At 41.8% G+C, this 14,818-nt stretch overlaps 1 protein-coding gene across 6 annotated transcripts in view; it reads left to right on the top strand.

The window, feature by feature from the left end:
• Positions 1-14,818, top strand: part of LOC129717837 (uncharacterized) — a 159,017-nt gene that overhangs the window by 107,502 nt on the left and 36,697 nt on the right. The gene's annotated exons all lie outside the window — the stretch shown is intronic.

Genomic DNA, 14,818 nt, shown 5'->3' with positions numbered 1-14,818 from the left:
CTTGGATTGCGATATGCTGCCGTTGACCTACTGCTACTCCCCCATTCAAAGATAATGTGTTTATGATCAGTGTTGGCTCTGGCGACACTGCTATGCCAGCTACCAATATCTCCGATAGTGAAGTTGCTACCCAAAACGAAAGTGGAGCTGTCAAGCGGGCGGAAGCACAAGACGACAACTAGGAGATCAACTGCATACACGTCGAGTGAAAGAGTGAATTTGCGAACTACAACTTATTGTCAAAATTTAAACAGTGAATTACAGCTAAAGATAAATTAAAATTTGTTTAAATAAAATTATTCATATAATAGAATTAGAGTAGATTAAAAAATAGGATTGAGTACGAATACGTAAGTAAAAATAAGTCGTATAAAATAAAATCTAACCTAACAGACTGTGTCTGAGCAGAGATTACCGCCAAGTGGAGAAAAAGCAGAAATTTGCCTGTATTACTGTAGGAAAGACCGTTTATGTAAGTCGCATTAGATTATATTAAAAAAATCAACTAAATATAAATATTTCACAGCTAAAAGCTGCATTCGCTAAAAAACTGCGTGCTGCTAAAAAGAACTCGGTTCCTCATACAACTCCGCTATTTCGGAACAATCTTTTAGATAAACGATCGATCATGGATAGCACAGCTGCCGATAACGAAAAAAACAAATACACCCAATGCGGACTTATCGAGCTGCGTGAATTGCGACCGCCCGGACAGCGATGATAACTTCGTCCAGTGCGACACATGTGATGCATGGTGGCATCTATCTTGTGCTGGAGTTACGCCTTCTATAGCCGATCGACAATGGAGCTGTCGTTTGTGTGTGCACGATGTATCATCTATACGCACTGTGTCATCCGTGGCAAGATCGACTCGCCTTGCGTTGCAGGTCCAGAAGCTGAACGAGTAGCGTGAAGTGGAGCGAAAATACATCGAAGAAAAATACAAGCTTATTGAGGCTGAACTGGATGCGTCTGAGGAGAACGATAGTGTCCGGACACGAGCAAGTAAACGGGCCAACAATGATAAGGTGAGGAAGTGGATCGACGAGAACGCAGGTCAAGCTGAAGGCGCAGTAGGCCACACTGAGGACAACAAAGCCGCCTCCTCGACGCTGCCCCCCGCACCACTCGACCCTATCGAAGTTGCTGCTGCCGATATGATTGCACCCGCATCCAGTCCATTGAGACATCCATCGATACTGTCTCAGCTTAGGCAGTCGATTGGGGCAAATAAACACCCAACTAACTTGCAATCATCTTTACAGTTTAATAAAGAATTTGCTGCTGTACACACCGATAATGCAGCAGTTTTGTTCGCCAAATTTCAGCAACAACTGATGAAGCCAAGTAATTCGTCCATGCTGGCAACAACCGCTAACCGATCGAGGGTAAGTACTGCTTTGGAGAAGAGCAAAGGAGCAGTACCAAAGGTGCTGCAAAATAAATCGAATCTTACTCAAAGAGATAATCGTTCGACAGCAAAAGGTAAAGTCATTCCTGAACCCCCCGTAGCACCGCAGCAAGGTAAGCCAACAATAAATAAGAAATCCGCCCCATCGGCTGAAGATGGAAATTTTCAAAGTTTAATTGATCAGTTTGGTAATATGTTTCAAACCAAACCGAAACCAATACCACCACGATACTCCACCGCTTTATCTAAACCAAACCCAAGTGTTCAGTTTCAATCAAGTACTGATTCACTACACAAAGATGTAACAACCCCCATCGAATTTTCGAAAATCACCGAATGTATTCCCACCCCCTCGCAGCTAGCTGCTCGTCAGGTTATGCCACGGGATTTGCCCCAGTTTTCGGGCAACCCTGCCGATTGGCCCGTGTTCATAAGCAGCTTTACAAATTCGACGCTTGCTTGTGGATACACTAGTGCTGAAAATTTATGTCGTCTCCAACGCAGCCTCAAAGGTGCTGCCTATGAATCGGTACAAAGCCGTCTTCTTCCGGAGTCAGTTCCGCACGTATTAGATACCTTGCATTTGCTCTATGAAAGACCAGAGCTGCTTATACAGGCGCTACTGGAGAAAGTTCGTTCCGTGCCCGTGCCGAAAGCCGATAGACTAGAAACGATAATCGATTTCGGGATGGCAGTGCAAAGCCTCTGTGATCATCTTGAAGCTGCAGGGCAACTCGCGCATTTGTCTAATCCAACACTCTTGATGGAATTGGTTGGAAAACTTCCCGCTCATATAAAGATGGAGTGGGGTAATTTTTTGCGAAACGTTTCGGAAGTTAATTTGAAAACTTTCGAAGACTTCATGTCAAATATCGTGATATCTGCTAGTAAAGTGACAATGTTTGAACGAGAAACATGAAGGGTGAGTCCGGAGAAAAATTGAAACCAAAATATCGCGGAACTTTCAACGCACACTCAGACGCAACAGAGGAGGTGCGTGACAAGGAAATATTGTGCTACGTATGTAAGAAAACTGGACATCGTGTGCACGATTGCAAAACTTTCAAAGCGTTATCTGTCGATGAACGTAAAATGAACGGAAATGCATTAATGCCAAGAGACTGTGTCGGAACTGTTTGTGTGACCATGGCAGGAGGAGCTGCAGGCGTTCGAGTTACTGTGGGACGAATGGATGTCAATACCGTCATCATCCTTTGCTTCACACTATGAGATCCAATAATGCACTGAGCCGCCCGCCGTACATATCTTCTAGTGAAAACTACACACATCGACAAGTAGAGCAATCGCTGTTTTTTCCGTATCATACCGGTGACTCTCTTCGGGCCACGCATAGTGGTTAATACGTTCGCATTTCTTGATGAAGGCTCGTCAATGACATTGATTGAGGAGACTTTGGTGAATCAACTTGGTGTGCACGGTGACAAGCGACCGCTGTGCCTAATGTGGACGGGTAACGTAACTAGAATGGAAACAACATCACAGCAAGTGTCTTTATCAATTTCCGCGGTTGGCGGACAGAGTATGTACCCGCTAGATGATGTACGCTCAGTTAAGGAACTTTCACTTCCGAAACAAACTCTGTCGTACGAAAAATTAGTGACAAAATACCAACACCTACGAGGGCTTCCCGTAGCTAGCTATGTAAATGCTACGCCTCGGTTGCTTATCGGTGTTAACAATTTGAATTTGATTGTTCCCTTAAAGGTGAAGGAAGGAAATTGTCGTGAGCCGGTTGCTGCGAAAACGAGATTGGGATGGTGCGTTTATGGCGGCCATGACGGACAAAACACGAAGCAATCGCTGAACTGCCATTCTTGTAGTTGCACTAACGACGATGAACTACACAAAATAGTAAAGGACTACTTAACACTTTAAGATGTTGCCGTTCAATCTACAATAACTCTGCTGTCCGCGGAAGAGAAGCGGGCTCAACAAATTTTGGAGAAAACAACGGTCCGAGTTGGGAGCCGCTTTGAAACGGGGCTCTTGTGGAAGTACGATCGGGTACAGTTTCCTGACAGCTATTCCATGGCCCTTCGCCGGCTGCAGTGTCTCGAGAAGCGAATGAACCGGGAGCCTAAGTTACGGGAGAATATCGAAAGACAGCTGATGGAATACCAGGCGAAGGGATATGCACACCGCGTGACAGAAGCGGAACTGGTACTGGAGAACAAAGATCGGATCTGGTATTTACCGCTCGGGGTAGTTATAAACCCTAAAAAACCTGAAAAGGTTCGTTTAATATGGGACGCAGCAGCGAAGGTGGGAGGTATATCACTGAATACGCTCCTGTTGAAGGGACCAGACCAATTGACCGTCTTACCAGCTGTTTTGTCGCGCTTTCGGCAGGTTAAAGTAGCGGTTTCAGCAGATATAAAGTAAATGTTCCACCAGATCGTAATTCGTGCCAAAGATCGGCATTCGCAGAGATTCCTGTGGCGGAAAGATCCGTCGTGTCCCCCAGAAATATATTTGATGGATGTGGCGACCTTCGGATCAACATGCTCCCCGGCGTCCGCACAATTTGTTAAAAACAAGAATGCGAAGGAGTTTCAAGAACAGTATCCCCGAGCAGTGGAGGGAATAATAAAAAACCACTACGTAGACGATTCGCTGGAAAGTTACGGAAGCATAGAAGAGGCTATCAGAGTCTCTGAGGAGATGCGGTTAATACATGCCAATGCTGGCTTTGAATTAAGAAATTGGCTATCCAACAGCACAGAAGTACTGCACCGTCTCGGTGAAATAAAACCGTCGTCCAGTCAGGATATTAAGTCGAACAGAAAAGAATTCCAGCGCGTACTGGGGATGATGTGGTGGACCAATGAGGACATTTTATGTTTGTCCACAGTAGTACAAGAAGCTATCCAGAAATTAATCGACGAGGGAGAGCGGCCAACCAAGAGACAACTGTTGAAATGTCTAATGGGTTTTTTTGATCCACTGGGCCTGTGGAGCGCGCATGCACAAAATTTTGCTGCAAGATGTTTGGCGAAAAGGAACGCAGTGGGACGAGAAAGTCGATGATGCTGATTTTGAACGTTGGACTCGATGGGCGAGCCTTTTCCAAGATATCGGAGAGATACGCATTCCCCGATGCTATTTTCAGAATGCAACCGTTTGCCACTATCAAAACCTCCAGTTGCATATATTTGCAGACGCAAGCGAAGTAGCTTATGCCGCTGCAGCCTATTTTCGGATCACAAACCCAGACGGTATAGTGGAGTGCACACTGGTTGCCGCGAAGACGAAAGTGGCACCACTAAAACCTTTGTCAATTCCTCGACTGGAGTTACGGGCCGCCGTGCTGGGAGTAAGGTTAATGCAATTTGTTTAACAGAGCCACAGCGTCAAGATTCAACAGCGTTTTCTTTGTAGTGATTCAACCACCGTTGTCCTGGCTGCGCGCCGATCATCGAAAGTACAAACAATACGTGGCATGTAGAGTAGGAGAGTTACTCGAGGCATCCACCCAAGCAGCACTTGCAACATGTTTTCAAATGAGACAACTCAATATTTGTTGTTTTAAAGCTTTTTTAACGGTGCAAGAAACCTTTTCGGTTACTTTGAAGAAATTTAAAAGAATTGAGCAACATTTTGTTACTTACGTGTATCATTCTTGTAACTGAACACTAGAAATTGCTCTATAGTTTTCTGCAATCTATTTACTGCATATTTCATGATGCTTTTAAATAACGATAATGTCACATGATGTTGCATATTGTTGTTTCAAAAATGTTTTATTCTAAGGAAAGCAAACTAGTGATGAAAATGTATAGCAACATCTTGTTAAACCAAATATTTGCTAAAAATACCACACAGTAAACAGCTATCTTTAATATAAATGAATGATAAATGATTGTTGTTGGAAATATGGTTTTGTTATTTCATATTACGCATGATTAACACTGCATATTCCCTGAGCAAGGTTTTCTGAACTATCGTTTCCCAAAACATTGTTTATATATTGGCGAGTTTGAGTCATGAAATTTCTTTTACAACACTTTATAAAAGGCGCGTCAATAATTATGAAGTTAAAACATTTTTTGCACGGTAAATTTTGAATCGCAGGTAAAATTACATACCTATTAGAAGCGTATATAGAGAAAAAATTCGAAATATTTGTAGTTATATGAAACTTCGCGACACCATCACCGAAGAGTAATGAGAGGAAAGGTGAACAAACTAAATTTTATTTCTCCTCTCTTTTCTTTCTATACTGCAGCGGCTATCGATGCAGATGATGATTTCACATAGCACTGTTAGTTGCATATAGGCTCCACCTCCTGCGCTTTTTCGGTTATTTACAAGTTAATTAAAAGCAACTGATGCGAATTATTACAATCTTTGAATGCTGCATTGAGAGTTGCATTTGCTCTATTGCATCAATGTGTGCTGCTTGGGCAACGTACGAGAGTGGCATTGGGTGCCAACCAAACTAAACCCAGCTGATAAAGCAACGAAGTGGGAGAAGGGTCCATGCAAAAACATAGCTGGCGCTTGGTTCAATGGGCCGGAGTTTTTGAAAGGTTCCCCAAACGAATGGCCTCGTGAGAAAACTAAATTGTTACCCACGGAAGAAGAGTTGCGACCGTGTCACGTACACCGCCACGTTTCCATACCCGGAATGGTGTTCGACCTACAGCGGTACTCACGTCTGTCATGCCTGATTGGCTCAGCCGCATACGTACTTCGCGTTTTCGACACCCGAAAACAAATGTCGATCGTGAAAAGACAGAACAGCAGCTATTTGAGTTCGGAGGAGCTGCTTAAAGGGCAACGGACACTGATTCGTTTAACGCAATGGCAAGCGTTTCCAGACGAAATGGTGCTTCTAACGCACAATCAACAGAACTCGACGGATAAACAATTACAGCTTGAAAAATCAAGCAGCTTGTACAGGTTGTCGCCTATGCTTGATACCTTTGGAATTTTGCGGATGGAAGGGCGCTTAACAGCCGCCCCCAACGTGACAGAAAGCTCCAAGTTTCCAATTATACTCCCCAGAAAACATAGATTTACTTATCTCATGTTGGATGATTACCATCGCAGATTTCGCCATTGCAACCACGAAACAGTCGTGAACTAGGTTCGTCAAAAATACTACGTGCCGTAACTAAGAGTTGCCGTGAAGCAGGTCGCTAAAGCATGCCAATGGTGTAAAGTGTACAAAGTAAAACCCAGCATCCCCCGAATGGCACCGTTGCCAGCTGTACGTCTGGCTTCATTTGAACGACCATTTACGCATACCGGTTTGGATTTATTCGGACCCTTAGTGGTGAAAATTGGTAGGAGCAATGCGAAACGTTGGATTGCGGTGTTCACCTGCCTTACTTGTTACGAGCAGTTCAAGTTGAGGTGGTTCACAGCCTCAGCACTAGTTCCTGTATAAAAAGCATTCGCAGGTTCGTCGTTCGTCGTGGATCACCAGCTACTATTTACTCCGATAACGGAACGAATTTTCAGGGAGCAAATAGATTATTGCAGGAGCAGATGGAAGAGCTAGCCATTACCTTCACCAGCACTACAACTAAGTGGATGTTTATCCCCCCCCGGTACACCCCACATGGGAGGCGCGTGGGAGCGCATGGTGCGCTCAATAAAAAATGGCATGAACGCTGCGTACCAGAGTCATGCCAAATTGGATGATGAAAGTTTAGAAACACTGGTGATAGAAGCAGAAGGTATAGTGAATAGTCGCCCGCTCACATATCTGCCAATCGCCTCTGAAGAAAGTGAAGCATTGACCCCGAGCAAAACAAAACAAAATGGTTTGCGGAGGGAAAACCAATAACCTCTGGTGACTTGGTTGTTTGGTAGACGAGGCGATCAGAAGTACCTGGGAAAGAGGTCGAGTTGTCGATCCGTCAGGCTATAGTACAAACTGCGAGGGGGTTGATTCGTAGGGCGGTGAATAAGCTGGCGGTATTAGAAGTAGATGAAAAATGTAAAACAGACCCAGAGGGTCAGTGTTACGGGGGGAGGATGTTGGCTCTGGCGACACTGCTATGCTAGCTACCAATATCTCCGATAGTGAAGTTGCTACCCAAAACGAAAGTGGAGCTGTCAAGCGGGCGGAAGCACAAGACGACAACTAGGAGATCAACTGCATACACGTCGAGTGAAAGAGTGAATTTGCGGACTACAACTTATTGTCAAAATTTAAACAGTGAATTACAGCTAAAGATAAATTAAAATTTGTTTAAATAAAATTATTCATATAATAGAATTAGAGTAGATTAAAAAATAGGATTGAGTACGAATACGTCAGTAAAAATAAGTCATATTAAATAAAATCTAACCTAACAGACTGTGTCTGAGCAGAGATTACCGCCAAGTGGAGAAAAAGCAGAAATTTACCTGTATTACTGTAGGAAAGACCGTTTATGTAAGTCGCATTAGATTATATTAAAAAAATCAACTAAATATAAATATTTCACAGCTAAAAGCTGCATTCGCTAAAAAACTGCGTGCTGCTAAAAAGAACTCGGTTCCTCATACAACTCCGCTATTTCGGAACCATCAGACAATGACGTCTCGTCTGAAACATGCCAATTCTGAATTTTTTCAGAAATTGCAGAATTGCACATTGTCAGATCCAAGACTTCATCCCTGATCGCGTTTGAAAATGTTGGTTTATTACCTACATTACATATGTCTATGTTGTTAGCTGAAAGATAATCGAAAAGACTCTCACCTCTACTACTGATGTCGGTACTTCCCCACACGGTGTGATGGGCATTGGCGTCACAGCAAATGATGAAGGACCTATTATTGCTGCGACAGTACTGGACAAACGCTGCGATCTCAGGAGGAGGGACCTCAGGAGCATCCCCGGGGAAGTAGGCTGAGGCGAAAACGATATCAGTCTTCCCCCTGGTGGTTGGTACCTCAACCATGACCGCTACGATGGCTCGTTTAATGAACTCTGTAATAGGGTAACATTTAATCTTCCATTTCTGCAAGTATGAAGAAAATATATCTAAACTATTTTGTAGTCCACTGCATATAACCCGGAGGCTTTTTCCTTTTGCGGAAATGCTTGTATCGTCACAAAACAGAGATTTCTCACAACCTGGTGCTAAATCAGGAATTTCAGAAGTCAAAATGTTATATAAGATTGGGCCCAAGATACTCCCCTGAGGCACACCAGCTCTAACAGGCAATCTATTAGATTTACCATTTAGATAGTTATCCTGAAGAGTGGGGTCAGTTAAATAACTTTGTATCATTTTTGTGAGGTAAAGCGGAAAACTGAAATTTGACATTTTAACTATTAAACCTTTATGCCAAACACTGTCGAATGCCTTTTCTATATCTAGAAGGGCAGCTCCAGTCGAATAGCCTTCAGATTTATTAGTTCGAATAATATTTGTTACTCTAAGTAACTGATGAGTAGTGGAATGCCCATGGCGAAAACCAAACTGCTCATTTGCAGAAATTGAGTTCTCATTAATATGTGTTATCATTCTATTAAGAATTATTCTTTCAAAAAGTTTGCTAATAGAGAAAAGTAAACTAATTGGTGGCTAACTTGATGCCTCAGCTGGATTATTTTCGGGTTTTAAAATTGGAGTGACTTTGGCATTTTTCCATTTCGTAGGAAAATGTGCTAGTGCAAAGCATCTGTTAAAAATGTTTACCAAGAAATTTAAATTGTTTTCGGGAAGTCTTTTGATGAGGATATAGAAAATCCCATCATCTCCTGGTTCTTTCATGTTTTTGAATTTTTTGAGAATAGTTCGCACCTCATTCAAGTTTGTTTCCAATACCTCTCCAGAAAGAAATTCTTGGGTGGTGATCTGATCATACTTTTGGTTCACTTCATTTTCAATAGGACTTACTATGTTCAAATTGGAGTTATGAACACTCTCAAACTGCTGAGCAAGTTTTTGAGAATTTTGTTCATTCGTTAGAAAAATGCTATCACCATCTTTAAGGACTGGAAAGGTTTGAATAAGGTTTTAGTTGTTCAACTTCTCTCATGAAATTCTCATTTCCAGTGGTGGGCACCATTCCGCTAATCCGCTAATCGCTAATTAGCGACGCTAATATTCAGGTAGCGGTTTAGCGATTTCGCTAATCTTTGAGGTGGTTAGCGAAACTGTTAGCGTCGCTAAAATTTTGGCCTTCGATATCACCCCTTAAAGAAGCAAAATTTTAAACTGAGAATGAGCATGAGCATTATAAGGGAAGCAAAATCAAAAACTGATCCATAAACTTGCAAGTGTTTCTACAGCAAATGACATAGATGGTAAAAACGAGAAAATTGAATAAACATTGATAACTGGGGTTGAATCCTCATCAAATATCTGGAAATAATCAAAGATAAATCGCTATACAGAAAATATTTTTCCATTCTGACTATTTGCCATTTGACAATCTTATTACAATGCCCTGTAGTTGCTATATCACCCTAGTTGCTGCTACGATACACCTTCGTTGCTGCAATTTGACCATGCAGCATTCACCATGTTGTTATCAAATTCCACGCATAAGCTCATACAAATTGTTGTTTCGTTCTTGAAACTTGTGATGAAACAACGAAAATGAATTGGCTCCACCTCCTGCGCTTTTTTGCCATTGTATAAGGAACTGAGATATAGCTGCAACTTAGTTTCGCATAATAAATTGTCGCTGTGATGCACAAAATTCAAATCGAAACAAATTTTGCTGCTTGGGAAGTTAGCGATTAGCGAAAGTTCCGCTAATGTGGGCTTGGCGTTTAGCGATTATCGAGCTAAATTTTCCGGTTAGCGGCTTAGCGATTGGCGTAGCTAAATTTTCGGTTAGCGGTGCCCACCACTGCTCATTTCGCAAGAGAGTGAATCTTTGTTTAATTTCCTTTCGTAATTCTTGAAAAATAATTTTCAAAGTAGGATCACGCGATCTTTGGTATTGACGTCTCCGTATGTTCTTCAAACGTATAAGAATTTGAAGTTCACTGTCAATAATTGGTGCATTAAATTTCACTCGAGCCTTAGGAACTGATAAATTCCGGGCATTGAGAATTAAGCTGATAAAATTATCTAATGCTCTGTCAATGTCAGTACTATTTTGTAAAATAATATCATCATTTAAATTTTCTTCGATCGTAGAACGATATCTATCCCAATTATTCTTGTAATATTTTAACACAGATCTAGTGGGATTTAAAATAGTTTCATGGGAAATAAAAAAAAGGTTATGGGAAGATGATCAGAATCAAAGTCAGCATGAGTTAATAAATCATTGCATGAATGACTTTGATTTGTTAGTACCAAATCAATTGTAGATGGATTCCTAATAGAAGAATAACATGTAGGACCATTTGGAAATAAAACTGAATAAAATCCAGCCGAGCAATCATTAAACAATATTTTTCCATTGAAATTGCTTTGAGCATTATTCCAAGATCGATGATTCGCATTAAAGTCACCGATGCAGGATGTAGAAAACGAGCAACTCTATATTCCCGGCTTCAACGTTGTAGCTAATGTCGATCATGCAAGAAGAGGTACTGCGATTGCCCTCAAAGACTATATACAATTTTCACACGTAGAAAAGAGCCTAGATGGACGTTTGATCGCGCTCCGTATAGCCAACACAACACTTTGCAATGTTTATTCACCATCAGGCACCGCTATGCGATCAGAACGGAAGCGGTTTTTTAACAACACATTAGCTTACTATCTCCGCCATCGTACTGAATACACGGTGCTTGCAGGAGATTTTTTCTGCGTGCTTCAGCAGTGCGACGCGACGGGTTATAACACGAGTCCCTCCCTGCAAACAACAGTCCAACAACTACAACTGCACGATGTATGGGTAAAGCTATGCCCGGCCGTACCTGGCTATACGTACATCACTCAGAACTCGATGTCTCGGCTTGACCGCATATACGTGTCTGCGGGGCTGTGTGATCAACTGAGAGAAATAAACACACAACTGTGCTCATTCTAGGATCACAAGGCCGTCAATGTACGAGTGCGACTTCCCCATCTCGGAAGAGAACCCGGCCATGGCTTCTGGTCTCTTCGGCCACATCTCCTGACTGCTGAACATATTGAAGAATTTCGCATCAACTGGCAGTATTGGACCCGTCAACGACGAAATTTTACTTCGTGGGTAACATGGTGGCTGACATATGCTAAACCAAAAATAAAAACCTTCTTTCGATGGAAATCAAAACTGGCGTACGAAGAATTTCACGAAAAATACCAACAGCTGTACTCTCAATTACGACGAGCTTATGATAGGTTCTACCACGATCCGAGTATGTTGGAGAACATCAATCGCTTGAAGGCGGAAATATTGTTACAGCAAAGAGAAGTCACGAGAATGTTTGTCCGTATCAACGAAACGTACATAGCAGGTGAACCTTTATCGACGTTTCAGTTAGGGGAAAGAAAGAGAAAACGCACAACGATCACACTGTTGCGGAATGAGAGGAACGAAACAATAAGTCGGGCAGAAGACATAGAAGAGCACATGGTGCAATACTACACTAATCTCTTTGCGGAAGAGGAGGATGAATGAGAAAACGATGCTGAATTTGACTGCGCAAGAGCAATACCATACAACGACGAAGATAACGAAGCATGCATGAGAGACATTACCACAGCAGAAATTTTGTCGGCAATCAAAACGAGTGCACAGAGAAAATCACCCGGATCAGATGGCTTACCGAGAGAATTCTATCTCAAAACGTTCGAAGTGATACATCGGGAGTTGAATCTAGTCATGAATGAAGTGCTAGAGTCCAACTTCCCAGCCGAATTCGTCAGCAGCGTGATTGTATTGGTGAAGAAAAAGGAAACCGCAAATACTGCTAACGCCTACAGACCGATCTCACTTCTTAACTTCGACTATAAACTCATCTGCCGCATTCTCAAACTTAGGATGGAGAGAGTAATAAGGGTGCATCGTGTGCTGGGAAACGTACAAAAATGTGCCAACGTAGAGCACAACATCTTCGAAGCAACCCTCTCGTTGAAGGATAGAATCGCACAGATGATCGAACGTTAACAGAGAGCAAAATTAATTTCATTTGATCTTGATCACGCGTTTGATCGGGTGAACCGAACATCCCTTCTCAACAACTTGTGCGCGCTCGGTTTCAATACGAGGCTGGTGGCACTGATGGCTCGCTTCTTGGAACTATCATCCTCTCGCTTACTCATCAACGGTCACTTGACAAACTCTTTCCCGCTCGAAAGATCGATAACACAAGGGAACCCGCTAAGTAGTCTTGCCTTCGCACTGTACCTACTCCCGCTGCTAAACCACAGTGGAACAGATCTGGTCGTTGAATATGCCGACGACATTACTGTTATTGCCACCAGTGTGGTCAAAATAGAGCAAATACTTGCTCTCTTCACCCGCTTCTCTCGAGTATCTGGAGCAAAGCTCAACCTAGCTAAAACAGTTTCTATCGATGTTGGTGGAGGGAATGGAGCACCACTAAATGTACCGTGGCTACAAACAGCTGAGACGGTGAAAATTTTGGGCATTATTTATGCAAACTCAATTCGCTCAATGATAAAACAAAATTGGGATACAGTTGTGGGGAGGTTTGCTCAAATCTTATATCTACATTCAATGCGTACGTTCACGCTTTTACAAAAAATAACGCTGCTGAATACTTTTGTTACCTCAAAAATATGGTACCTTGCATCTATCCTTCCGCCTCTCAGTGTCCATACAGACAAGTTGACGTCTGCTATGGGTACGTACCTGTGGCGTGGTGTTCCCGCACGAATTCCGATGCAACAATTAGCACGAGATCTACATCAAGGTGGTCTGAAACTCCAGTTGCCAGCTCTAAAATGTAAAGCGTTGATCGTCACTCGCCATATGAAAGAAATTGAATCGATGCCATTCTATAAATCCTACCTGTACCAGGAAAATTCTAACCTCACAGTGCTGCCCACAGGCTGTCCTTGCTTGAAACTGATCAAACAACAACTGGCGATCATAACAACGCAAGTAACTCAACAAGTCTCTTCCGATTTAATACAGAGGTTCTACATCGAGCAAACAGAGATACCCAAGATAGAGAGAGAAAATCCAAACACAGACTGGAGACGAGTTTGGATGAACCTTCATGGGGCACGAGGGTTATCGTCACACCAAAAAACCCTGCTTTTCCTATTTGTGAACCAAAAAGTAGAACACCGTCGGCTTATTTATGTTATGAACCGTTCGGACGGTGAAGATTGTACGCATTGCGCTTTACCTGTCGAAACGCTCAAACACAAATTATCTGAGTGCCCTAGAGTGAGACCGGCATGGACACTACTGCTTCGTGTGATTGCACGGCAACTTCCTGGATGGCGCAGACTTGAATTCGACTACGCAGTCACACCAACGTTAAACGGAATAGCACGAAGAATAAAAACGAAACTATTACAGTTAATAGCAAATTACGTGAAATTTATCAATGAAAGTAGCGATAATAATGTAGATATTATTGCTTTGGAGTTTTCACTAGAAAATAACATATAAGTACTATTATTTATATGTGTTAATAAACATAACAAATTTTACAAAAAAAAAAAAGATTAGAAACTTAAATTTATTTCAACACTTGTTTTACTTGTTTCAATTTCAATTCCCAAACTCTCGATTACTTTAGTTTCAAGATGAGGTAAAACACGATGTTTTATTCGACGGTGGATAACTATTGCAACTCCACCACCGGCAACATCAATTCTATCAAACCTATGAATCATATAATTCGGGTTCTTTTTTAGTTTAATATTTGGCTTTAAAAGCGTTTCAGTCACAACTGCAATGTGCTCATCGTGGACTGTTAAATAATTGAAAAATTCATCCTCATTCGCTTTTAAAGAGCGAGCATTCCAATTTAGAAAATTTACAGCATTATTTAAAATCTTTGCTGAATTGAATTTGTTATCTGAATTTAAATTATTACCTACAGACACACCTGCTAATGAAAGTGCTGGTGATGCCTGAACAGTATTGAAAGTCTTTTGATTACCCACATTGACAACAGGTTGTTTAGAATTCCGACGTTGTCTGGAAGCAATTTTGACCTTACAGGACAATTAAAGAAATTAGATTTGTGATTTCCCCCACAATTTACACATTTGAAACTATTAGTGGTCTCTTTCACGGGGCAGATATCTTTCGTGTGACTAGTGTCACCACGAATCATACATTTTGCTGCCATATGGCAGTTTCGAGTTCCATGACCATAGGCTTGACAGTTCCGACATTGCGTAAGATTATGGATTCCTCCATGTCTCTTGAAATTTTCCTCCTTTATTCGCACGTTAAATAAAACACGTGCTTTTTCCAAACATTTCAAATTATTTACTTTGGTACAACCAAAATGTACTAAGTAATTTTCCTGGTGTATTCCAGTTTGATTATTTTAAGCAT

Source organism: Wyeomyia smithii, chromosome 1 (assembly GCF_029784165.1).
Source record: "Wyeomyia smithii strain HCP4-BCI-WySm-NY-G18 chromosome 1, ASM2978416v1, whole genome shotgun sequence".
In the NCBI taxonomy this organism is placed as follows: domain Eukaryota; kingdom Metazoa; phylum Arthropoda; class Insecta; order Diptera; family Culicidae; genus Wyeomyia; species Wyeomyia smithii.
Note: the sequence above shows the minus strand (reverse complement) of the source record. Positions and strands in the feature narration are given on the sequence as shown.